Below are 12,555 nucleotides of genomic sequence, written 5' to 3'. Positions count from 1 at the left end.
TTTTCAACACTTGCTGCATATTAAAATTACCCGTGGAGCTAAAAGAGAGAGAGGGAGGGAGAAGAAAAAAAAAATTGCCATAGCCTCACCTTCAGAGATTCAGGTTTAATTGGTCTGGGTGGGGCCCTGGCACCAAGCTCCCCTGGTGACTCTATGTAGTGAGTTAGAACCACTGATTTAAGCAATCCAAACAGGCCGCAAACGCCAGCTCCAACCCTGAATTGTCCTGATATACCTCTTCCTATTTTTTTTTTTTTTTAGTAAGTCCTCTACCGAGGTTACAACATCAGTGCTGACTGAGGGGCTCAGAGAGGTCCCTCTGAAGTTTTAATCCTGGCTTTCAGATGGGAAATTCCTTTCACCTTAAATTAGGAACACTCACATAACTCCAAAAAGTGCTAGTACTGCCAGGAATTTCGAGACCACGTAATTCACAGTCTGCTAGGCTGGCTGGGTGTATTCCCTGAGTTGACTGAACTCCGGAGATTGCCCTTGCCTGCAGAGAGGTTTCCCTAATAGGGCGTGGGGGAAGCCACACCCAGAACTTGTTTCTCCCCCTCTGGGAGAGGCACCTTCTCAGTGGATGCCAGAACTTGTTGAGCCTCTCCAGTATGGTCTCAGAGAGTCTTCAGGTCTCCCAATCAGCTTCATCAGTCTGTTCCACTGAGCTCTTCACTTGTAGTGAAACATTTGCAGGACCATTTAATTTTCTTCTGTCACTTACACATTTGAGGAAATGGGAGATAGACACAACCCACCCTTGATTTTTATTTTTGTGAGATAAAACAACCTACAGCCAGTAATTTATAGTAGGTTTGGTCTGAGTTATTGGCACAGTGACTTCTGCCTTCTCCAAATAGCTTTTCCCTTTCTCAGTCAAAGCACATAGCTGGTCAAAAGTTTTGAAAGACGGGACAGGTTGTTGGAATTTATTTAGGAATAAAAATTAAAAAAATAAAAATGGTAAATTTAAAGCCCAACAGACCCTGACCAAAGCCACATTCTCCTGAGTGAGAGAAGAGAAAGACAAGGAATGAGAAAAAGACCAAATCAGAACCATGGTCTTTATTTTCACTTTCTTTTCTAGTTATAAAACAATAACATTACATTTTAGATTTTTAGGCTTGGTTCTTTAACCTTTCAATAAATAACTGCCAAGTATTTAAAGTCTAGGTAAATACGTGAATGGTTAAACAAAATTGCAGCAAAGCAAGAAAAAACCAAACCCTCAATCGTAGGCAATCTGTGCTGTAACGTGTCAGAGGTGGGACCGTAGGGACTCGCGGCCAGTGGGGCATCTGTGCTGGGCAGATGGGCTGCTCAGTTCAACAGCTGGAACTGAGGAGCCAGGCCCCGCCTCCTGATGACGTCATGGAAGGCGGAGCGGGCGATTGGCTGTTGGCGGAAACTCCGGCTGCCCCTGTGCCGGGGCTGAGAGCCCAGGAAGAGAGGGGAGAAGGAGGTCGCAGGCTCTGACCGAGTTCGGGCTCGGTTCTGGCAGCTGAGATTCAGAGCTGAGAAGAGTTTTATTCTTAAAAGAAGATTTTTCTTAAAAGGCAAATGGCTGGTCTACAGGCATAACCTGCCCCCGCCCTTCGGATTTGTGCTTTGTTCTTTTCTTGCATCTCCGGACTTGTGATCGTCATGCTGTGATGTGCGCCGAGAGAGGAATTGGTAAGAGTGAACGAGTGAACCCTTTGACTATTTCTCTGCCTTTTCCTTCTTTATCCACCCTCCCATCCACCCCCTGTCTGTGCATAATCGTGTTCAGGTTCCGTATAAGCGAGACATGTGATAAAAGGCTTAAAACTAGAGTTCAGGGCTGTTATTGAACTTAAAAAAAAAAAAGAGAGAGAGAGAGAGAGAAGCCTCCAAAATCACACCATATTCAGTCATTTGATTTATGAAGCGTAATTATTTTATTTATTCTGAATGCTGGGATTTGTATAAAGGTAAATTATGCGCACACACACGTAAAAACCCGTCATCCCGTTGTGAAATCGTGCAGTTTAAAACAATTTTGGCTATCTGCTCCAAAGGTGATGAAGAAAAAGGGTGTTGAAAATGTAACCCAGTAAATAAATCACGCGTTGATTCCTTAGGAAGGAAAAGGTGTTTGTGTTAGAGCTTACTCAGAAATAGTTTTTGAAGTACTACCTTAAAGTTTGCATTCTTCCCCCCAAAACACAAACTTTGAAGAACTTAATAGTTGTTTGGGCACCCTTCATCTTGCATTATAAAACTTATGTTTTAGTATGTGCGGTGGGCAGACATCTGGTTGGTCAGGGAAGCTCTCCTGTCTACAGGATCTTACTGATGACTCCGAAGCTACCTGTGCCTTTTAGAAAGAATGTATTGAAGCTTCTTTTACTCATAAGGGCAGGTTAGCTAGGGTGTTTAGAAATGTGATCTAAATGAAACCAGAGTTTCTTCTTGCTTCTTTGCAAGCAAATTCTTTGCAAAGAGAAAAGCTCTTCTATAGCCTTGGACCAAGCCTCAGACTCTTATTCACATTGAAAGATGGACCAACAGGAGTAAAAAAAAAACAGGAGTAGGGGCTCTTTATCCACCAGTATTACTGTATTAGAAAAGCAACTCCAAAGGAGTGATTACATTCCTGTGAAGAGTAGCCTCATAAAAAAATTTTGGTTGGCATGTTAAGATCACAAAAGTAGCACATGATAATTGTAACAGAGTAAACTCATACAGTATCCCAGAGTGATCCATCACTCCAGTCCACCCCAAGAGCTAGTAACTGCTCCTTCTGGACTTGTTTCTGGTCTCATTACAAATTCATACCTCATATCTACATTCAGATAGTTTTGTTTTGTTTTCAAATGAGATCATGCTATCCATTCTAAAGAATGACTTGTCACCATTCAAAAAGTTTTAGGGAGTTTTAAAAATAACATTGTAGCTGCTAATTTAACATTTGCTAAATTGTATGAGAAAGAGCATCTAAGCAGTCTGTAAAGGGATGTCTGGAGTCTTTGGTCTTGAAGTAGCAAGAACAATATTTTTCCAATACAATGAAATTACCTAATAACTAAATAGAAATTGAGTAGGATATTATTTACTTTGATATTATTGGGAAAATGCTCAGGATTTGATTATAATTTATAGTACAACACAAAGAAGATTCATCTGGTAGACAACTGTACTTTTAAAAACTAGGAGTTAAAATTGTCCACATTTCAAGGCTGTGACCTTTTGACAGCAAATCGCTAGACCTGTCCTTTGAGGTGCCTCCGGGTGGGTTGGAACTGCCAACATTTTGATTAGTAGTAGAGCGCTTAACTGTTTGCACCACCAATAAGAGTAAGAAGGAATGGTGATAGTAGTTTCGAAGAAAAGTTGTGGCCTTACTGGAATATTTTATGTTGCTTAATGAAGGGTACATTAATACAGCTATTCAAGGCAATATTATGTATTTAAAAAAAAAAAACCAGTGTCGTCAAGTCGATTCCGATTCATGGTGACCCTACAGGACGGAGTAGAACTGCCCCGTAGAGTTTCCAAGGAGCGCCTGTCAGATTTGAACTGCCAATGTATTAGAACTTGGAAATATTTACACCCTTTGACCCAGTAATCCTGAGTCTAGAAATATAATCAAGGAAATCATCTTAATTCCATATGAAGACTTATAAATGAATATGTTCATTACAATATTATCTATAATGTGATTACAAAAATGTTGGAAAGAAAATAACTGCCTCCCCCATGGCAAAATATTTAAATGAATTAATGTACTATTATCTATAATGTGATTACAAAAATGTTGGAAAGGAAATAACTGCCTCCCCCATGGCAAAATATTTAAATGAATCAATGTACTAATACGTACTGGTAAAATTCATTTACCAATTTTTTTTTTATTTTAATGATGCAGAAAGATGCTTGCAATATATTGAAAGAAAGGCAAGATTTAATACTATATTATCTTTTTTTAATAATTTTTATTGTGCTTTAAGTGAAAGTTTACAAATCAAGTAGTCTCTCACACAAAAACCCATATACACCTTGCTACCTACTCCCAATTACTCTCCCCCTAGTAAGACAGCCCACTGTCTCCCTCCACTCTCTCTTTTCGGTCCATTTCACCAGCTTCTAAACCCCTCCACCCTCTCATCTCCCCTCCAGGCAGGAGATGCCAACATAGTCTCAAGTGTCCACCTGACCCAAGAAGCTCACTCCTCACCAGCAACCCTCTCCAACCCATTGTCCAGTCCAATCCATGTCTGAAGAGTTGGCTTCGGAAGTGGTTCCTGTCTTGGGCCAACAGAAGGTCTGGGGGCCATGACCACCGGGGTCCTTCTAGCCTCAGACAGACCATTAAGTCTGGTCTTATGAGAATTTGGGGTCTGCATCCCACTGCTCTCCTGCTCCTCAGGGGTTCTCTGTTGTGTTCCCTGTCAGGGCAGTCATCAGTTGTAGCCGGGCACCATCTAGTTCTTCTGGTTTCAGGGTGATGTAGATTCTTGTTCATGTGGCCCTTTCTGTCTCTTGGGCTCATAATCACCTTGTGTCCTTGGTGTTCTTCACTCTCCTTTGATCCAGGTGGGTTGAGACCTATTGATGCATCTTAGATGGCTGCTTGCTAGCATTTAAGACCCCAGACGCCTCTCTTCAAAGTGGGATGCAGAATGTTTTCTTACTAGATTTTATTATGCCAGTTGACTTAGATGTCCCCTGAAACCATGGTCCCCAAACCCCTGCCCCTGCTACGCTGGCCTTCAAAGCATTCAGTTTATTCAGGAAACTTCTTTGCTTTTGATTTAGTCCAATTGTGCTGACCTCCCCTGTATTGTGTGCTGTCTTTCACTTCACCTAAAGTAGTTCTTACCTACTATCTAATTAGTGAATGCCCCTCTCCCACCCTCCCTCCCTCCGCTCCTCATGTAACCACAAAAAAAAGTTTTCTTCTCAGTTTTAACTATTTCTCAAGTTCTTATAATAGTGGTCTTATACAATATTTGACCTTTTGCAACTGACTAATTTCACTCAGCATAATGTCATCCAGGTTCCTCCATGTTATGAAATGTTTCACAGATTCCTCACTGTTCTTTATTGATGCGTAGTATTCCATTGTGTGAATATACCATGATTTATTTATCCATTCATCCATTGATGGGCACCTTGGTTGCTTCCATCTTATTGCTATTGTAAACAGTGCTGCAATAAACATGGGTGTGCATATAGCAGTTCGTGTAAAGGCTCTTATTTCTGTAGGATATATTCCAAGGAGTGGGATTGCTGGATTGAATGGTAGTTCTATTTGTAGCTTTTTAAGGAAGCGCCAAATCGATTTCCAAAGTGGTCGTACCATTTTACATTCCCAGCAGCCATGTGTAAGTGTTCCAGTCTCTCCACAGCCTCTCTAACATTTATTATTTTGTGTTTTTTGGATTAATACCAGCCTTGTTGGAGTAAGATGAAATCTCATTGTAGTTTTGATCTGCATTTCTCTAATGGCTAGTGATTGGAAACATTTCCTCATATATCTGCTAGCTACCTGAGTTTCTTCTTTAGTGAAGTGTCCATTCATATCTTTCGCCCATTTTTTAATTGGGTTATTTGTCTTTTTGCAGTTGAGTTTTTGCAGTATCATGTAGATTTTAGAGAGCAGGTGCTGATCAGAAATGTCATAGCTAAAAACTTTTTCTCAGTCTGTAGGTAGTCTTTTCACTCTTTTGGTGAAGTCTTTGGATAAGCATAGGTGTTTGATTTTTAGGAGTTCCCAGTTATCTAGTTTTTCTTCTACATTCTTTGTAATGTTTTGTATACTGTTTATGCCATGTATTAGGGCTGCTAACATTGTCCCTATTTTTACTTCCATGATCTTTATCATTTTAGATTTTATATTTAGGTCTTTGATCCATTTTGAGCTAGTTTTTGTGCATGGAGTGAGGTATGGGTCCTGTTTCATTTTTTTGCAGATGGATATCCAGTTATGCCAGCACCATTTGTTAAAAAGACTGTCTTTTCCCCATTTAACTGTTTTGGGGCCTTTGTCAAGTATCAACTGCTCATATGTGGACGGATTTATGTCTGGAATCTCAATACTGTTCCATTGGTACATGTATCTGTTGTACCAGTAGCAGGCTGTTTTGACTACTGTGGTGGTATAATCAGTTCTCAAATCAGGTAAAGTAAGGCCTCCCACTTTGTTCTTCTTTTTCAGTAATGTCTTATTTATCCGGGGCCTCTTTCCCTTCCATATGAAGTTGGTGATTTGTTTCTCCATCTCATTAAAGAATGTCATTGGGATTTGGATCAGAATTGCATTAAATGTATAGATTGCTTTTGGTAGAATAGACATTTTTATAATGTTAAGTCTTCCCATCCACGAGCAAAGTATGTTCATCCACTTACATAAGTCTCTTTTGGTTTCTTGCAGAAGTGTACTATAGTTTTCTTTGTATGAGTCTTTTACATCTCTGGTAAGATTTATTTCTAAGTATTTTATCTTCTTGGGGGCTACTGTAAATGACATTGATTTGGTAATTTCCTCTTTGATGTTCTTTTTGTTGGTGTAGAAGAATCCAACTTATTTTTGTATGTTTATCTTGGATCCCAATACTCTGCTGAACTCTTCTATTAGTTTCAGTAGTTTTCTGGAGGATTCACTAGGGTTTTCTATGTATAAGATCATGTCATCTGCAAATAGAGATACTTTTATTTCTTCCTTGCCAATCTGGATGCCCTTTATTTCTTTATCTAGCCTAATTGCTCTGGCTAGGACCTCCAAGACAATGTTGAATAAGAGCGGTGATAAAGGGCATCCTTGTCTGGTTCCCGATCTCAATGGGAATATTTTCAGGCTCTCTCCATTTAGGGTGATGTTGGCTGTTGGCTTTGTATAAATGCCCTTTATTATGTTGAGGAATTTTCCTTCTATTCCTATTTTGCTGAGAGTTTTTATCATGAATGAGTGTTGAACTTTGTCAAATGCCTTTTCTGCATCAATTGATAAATTCATGTGATTCTTGTCTTTTTTTGAATTTATGTGATGGATTACATTAATTGTTTTTCTAATGTTGAACCATCCTTGCATACCTGGTATGAATCCCACTTGGTCATGGTGAATTATTTTTTTGATATGTTGTTGAATTCTATTGGCTAGAATTTTGTTGAGGATTTTTGCGTCTACGTTCACGAGGGGCATAGGTCTATAATTTTCTTTTCTTGTGGTGTCTTTACCTGGTTTTGGTATCAGGGATATGGTGGCCTCAGAATGAGTTTGGGAATATTCCATCCTTTTCTATGCTCTGAAATACCTTTAGTAGTAGTGGTGTTAACTCTTCTCTGAAAGTTTGGTAGAACTCTGCAGTGAAGCCATCCAGACCAGGACTTTTTTTTTTGATGGGAGCTTTTTCATTACCTTTTCAATCTCCTTTTGTTATGGGTCTATTTAGTTGTTCTACCTCTGTTTGTGTTAGTTTAGGTAGGTAGTGTGTTTCTAGGAATTCATCCATTTCTTCTAGGTTTTCTAATTCGAGTATAGTTTTTCATAGTAATCTGATATGATTCTTTTAATTTCGTTGGGTCTGTTGTAATATCGCCCATCTCATTTCTTATTCAGGTTATTTGCTTCCTCTCCTGTTTTTCTTTTGTCATTTTGGCCAGTGGTTTATCAATTTTGTTGTTTTTTTCCAAAAAACCAGCTTTTGGTCTTGCCAATTCTTTCAATTGTTTTTTCTGTTATCTATTTCATTTAGTTCAGCTCTAATTTTTATTGTTTTCTTTTTTTTTTATTAACTTTTATTAAGCTTCAAGTGAACGTTTACAAATCCAATCAGTCTGTCACATCTAAGTTTACATACATCTTACTCCGTACTCCCACCTGCTCTTCCCCTATTGAGTCAGCCCTTTCAGTTTCTCCTTCCGTGACAATTTTGCCAGCTTCCCTCTCTCTCTATCCTCCCATCCCCCCTCCAGACAAGAGCTGCCAACACACTCTCAAGTGTCCACCTAATATAATTAGCTCACCCTTCATCAGCATCTCTCTCCCACCCGCTGACCAGTCCCTTTCATGTCTGATGAGTTGTCTTCAGGGATGGTTCCTGTCCTGTGCCGACTGAAGGTCTGGGGAGCATGGCCGCCGGAATTCCTCTAGTCTCAGTCAGACCATTAAGTATGGTCTTTTTATGAGAATTTGGGGTCTGCATCCCACTGATCTCCTGTTCCCTCAGGAGTTCTCTGTTGTGCTCCCTGTCAGGGCAGTCATCGATTGTGGCCGGGCACCAACTAGTTCTTCTGGTCTCAGGATGATGTAGGTCTCTGGTTCATGTGGCCCTTTCTGTCTCTTGGGGTCCTAGTTGTCGTGTGACCTTGGTGTTCTTCATTTTCCTTTGCTCCACGTGGGTTGAGACCAATTGATGCATCTTAGATGGCCGCTTGTTAGCATTTAAGACCCCAGACGCCACATTTCAAAGTGGGATGCAGAATGTTTTCATAATGGAATTATTTTGCCAATTGACATAGAAGTCCCCTCAAACCATGTTCCCCAGACCCCCGCGCTTGCTCCGCTGACTTTTGAAGCATTCATTTTATCCCAGAAACTTCTTTGCTTTTGGTCCAGTCCAATTGAGCTGACCTTCCATGTATTGAGTGTTGTCTTTCCCTTCACCCAAAGCGGTTCTTATCTACTGATTAATCAATAAAAAACCCTCTCCCTCCCTCCCTCCCTCCCCCCTTCGTAACCACAAAAGTATGTGTTCTTCTCAGTTTTTACTATTTCTCAAGATCTTATAATAGTGGTCTTATACAATATTTGTCCTTTTGCCTCTGACTAATTTCACTAAGCATAATGCCTTCCAGGTTCCTCCATGTTATGAAATGTTTCACAGATTCGTCACTGTTCTTTATCGATGCGTAGTATTCCATTGTGTGAATATACCACAATTTATTTACCCATTCATCCGTTGATGGACACCTTGGTTGCTTCCAACTTTTTGCTATTGTAAACAGAGCTGCAATAAACATGGGTGTGCATATATCTGTTTGTGTGAAGGCTCTTGTATCTCTAGGGTATATTCCGAGGAGAGGGATTTCTGGGTTGTATGGTAGTTCTATTTCTAACTGTTTAAGATAACACCAGATAGATTTCCAAAGTGGTTGTACCATTTTACATTCCCACCAGCAGTGTATAAGAGTTCCAATCTCTCCGCAGCCTCTCCAACATTTATTATTTGGTGTTTTTTGGATTAATGCCAGCCTTGTTGGTGTGAGATGGAATCTCATCGTAGTTTTAATTTGCATTTCTCTAATGGCTAATGATGGAGAGCATTTTCTCATGTATCTGTTGGCTGCCTGAATATCTTCTTTAGTGAAACGTGTGTTCGTATCCTTTGCCCACTTCTTGATTGGGTTGTTTGTCTTTTTGTGGTTGAGTTTTGACAGAATCATGTAGATTTTAGAGATCAGGCGCTGGTCGGAGATGTCATAGCTGAAAATTCTTTCCCAGTCTGTAGGTGGTCTTTTTACTCTTTTGGTGAAGTCTTTAGATGAGCATAGATGTTTGATTTTTAGGAGCTCCCATTTATCGGGTTTCTCTTCATCATTTTTGGTAATGTTTTGTATTCTGTTTATGCCTTGTATTAGGGCTCCTAACGTTGTCCCTATTTTTTCTTCCATGATCTTTATCGTTTTAGTCTTTATGTTTAGGTCTTTGATCCACTTGGAGTTAGTTTTTGTGCATGGTGTGAGGTATGGGTCCTGTTTCATTTTTTTGCAAATGGATATCCAGTTATGCCAGCACCATTTGTTAAAAAGACTATCTTTTCCCCAATTAACTGACACTGGGCCTTTGTCAAATATCAGCTGCTCATACGTGGATGGATTTATATCTGGGTTCTCAATTCTCTTCCATTGGTCTATGTGCCTGTTGTTGTACCAGTACCAGGCTGTTTTGACTACTGTGGCTGTATAATAGGTTCTGAAATCAGGTAGATTGAGGCCTCCCACTTTTCTTCTTTTTCAGTAATGCTTTGCTTATCCGGGGCTTCTTTCCCTTCCATATGAAATTGGTGATTTGTTTCTCTATGCCCTTAAAAATATGACATTGGAATTTGGATCGGAAGTGCATTATATGTATAGATGGCTTTTGGTAGAATAGGCATTTTTACTATGTTAAGTCTTCCTATCCATGAGCAAGGTATGTTTTTCCACATAAGTATGTCCTTTTGAATTTCTTGTAGTAGAGCTTTGTAGTTTTCTTTGTATAGGTCTTTTACATCCTTGGTAAGATTTATTCCTAAGTATTTTATCTTCTTGGGGGCTACTGTGAATGGTATTGATTTGGTTATTTCCTCTTCGGTGTTCTTTTTGTTGATGTAGAGGAATCCAAGTGATTTTTGTGTGTTCATTTTATAACCTGAGACTCTGCCAAACTCTTCTATTAGTTTCAGTAGTTTTCTGGAGGATTTCTTAGGGTTTTCTGTGTATAAGATCATGTCATCTGCAAATAGTGATAACTTTACTTCCTCCTTGCCAATCCGGATACCCTTTATTTCTTTGTCTAGCCTAATTGCCCTGGCTAGGACTTCAAGTACGATGTTGAATAAGAGCAGTGATAAAGGGCATCCTTGTCTGGTTCCCGTTCTCAAGGGAAATGCTTTCAGGTTCTCTCCATTTAGAGTGATATTGGCTGTTGGCTTTAGATGCCCTTTATTATGTTGAGGAATTTTCCTTCAATTCCTATTTTGGTAAGAGTTTTTATCATAAATGGGTGTTGGACTTTGTCAAATGCCTTTTCTGCATCAATTGATAAGATCATGTGGTTTTTGTCTTTTGTTTTATTTATGTGATGGATTACATTAATGGTTTTTCTGATATTAAACCAGCCTTGCATACCTGGTATAAATCCCACTTGATCATGGTGAATTATTTTTTTGATGTGTTGTTGGATTCTATTGGCTAGAATTTTGTTGAGGATTTTTGCATCTATGTTCATGAGGGATATAGGTCTGTAATTTTCTTTTTTTGTAATGTCTTTACCTGGTTTTGGTATCAGGGAGATGGTGGATTAATAGAATGAGTTGGTTAGTATTCGGTCCTTTTCTATGTTTTGAAATACCTTCAGTAGTAGTGGTGTTAACTCTTCTCTGAAAGTTTGGTAGAACTCTGCAGTGAAGCCGTCCGGGCCAGGGCTTTTTTTTGTTGGAAGTTTTTTGATTACCGTTTCAATCTCTTTTTTTGTTATGGGTCTATTTAGTTGTTCTACTTCTGAATGTGTTAGTTTAGGTAGGTAGTGTTTTTCCAAGAATTCATCCATTTCTTCTAGGTTTTCGAATCTGTTAGAGTACAATTTTTTGTAGTAATCTGAAATGATTCTTTTAATTTCATTTGGTTCTGTTGTGATGTGGTCCTTCTCGTTTCTTATTCGGGTTATTTGTTTCCTTTCCTGTATTTCTTTAGTCAGTCCAGCCAATGGTTTATCAATTTTGTTAATTTTTTCAAAGAACCAGCTTTTGGCTTTGTTAATTCTTTCCATTGTTTTTCTGTTCTCTAATTCATTTAGTTCAGCTCTAATTTTTATTATTTGTTTTCTTCTGGTGCCTGATGGGTTCTTTTGTTGCTCACTTTCTATTTGTTCAAGTTGTCGGGACAGTTCTCTGATTTTGGCTCTTTCTTCTTTTTGTATGTGTGCATTTATCGATATAAATTGGCCTCTGAGCACTGCTTTTGCTGTGTCCCAGAGGTTTTGATAGGAAGTATTTTCATTCTCATTGCTTTCTATGAATTTCCTTATTCCCTCCTTGATGTCTTCTATAACCCAGTCTTTTTTCAGGAGGGCATTGTTCATTTTCCAAGTATTTGATTTCTTTTCCCTAGTTTTTCTGTTATTGATTTCTAGTTTTATTGCCTGTGGTCTGAGAAGATGCTTTGTAATATTTCGATGTTTTGGACTCTGCAAAGGTTTGTTTTATGAACTAATATGTGGTCTATTCTAGAGAATGTTCCATGTGCGCTAGAAAAAAAAGTATACTTTGCAGCAGTTGGATGGAGAGTTTTGTATAAGTCAATGAGGTCAAGTTGGTTGATTGTTGTAAGTAGGTCTTCCGTGTCTCTATTGAGCTTCTTACTGGATGTCCTGTCCTTCTCCGATAGTGGTGTGTCGAAGTCTCCTACTATAATTGTGGAGGTGTGTATCTCACTTTTCAATTCTGTTAAAATTTGATTTATGATCTTGCAGCCCTGTCATTGGGTGCATAAATATTTAATATGATTATGTCTTCCTGATCAATTGTCCCTTTTATCATTATGTAGTGTCCTTCTTTATCCTTTGTGGTGGATTTAAGTCTAAAGTCTATTTTGTCGGAAATTAATACTGCTACTCCTCTTCTTTTTTGCTTATTGTTTGCTTGATATATTTTTTTCCATCCTTTGAGTTTTAGTTTGTTTGTGTCTCTAAGACTAAGGTGTGTCTCTTGTAGGCAGCATATAGATGGATCGTGTTTCTTTATCCAGTCCGTGACTCTCTGTCTCTTTATTGGTGCATTTAGTCCATTTACATTCAGCGTAATTATAGATAAATAAGTTTTTAGTGTTGTC

The 12,555-nt window shown here is 38.9% G+C and overlaps 1 protein-coding gene across 4 annotated transcripts in view; it reads left to right on the top strand.

Annotated features, from left to right (window-relative positions):
* Nucleotides 1–1,518: 1,518 nt before the first annotated feature.
* Nucleotides 1,519–12,555, top strand: part of ATP10D (ATPase phospholipid transporting 10D (putative)) — a 165,284-nt gene continuing 154,247 nt past the window's right edge. For all 4 annotated transcript variants that reach the window (XM_003415920.4, XM_023555028.2, XM_064285858.1 and 1 more), the window contains exon 1: nt 1,519–1,674. The gene's annotated coding sequence lies outside the window, so the exon portion shown is untranslated. The remainder of the gene's footprint in view (nt 1,675–12,555) is intronic.

This window comes from Loxodonta africana, chromosome 5 (assembly GCF_030014295.1).
Source record: "Loxodonta africana isolate mLoxAfr1 chromosome 5, mLoxAfr1.hap2, whole genome shotgun sequence".
Lineage (NCBI taxonomy): Eukaryota > Metazoa > Chordata > Mammalia > Proboscidea > Elephantidae > Loxodonta > Loxodonta africana.
Note: the sequence above shows the minus strand (reverse complement) of the source record. Positions and strands in the feature narration are given on the sequence as shown.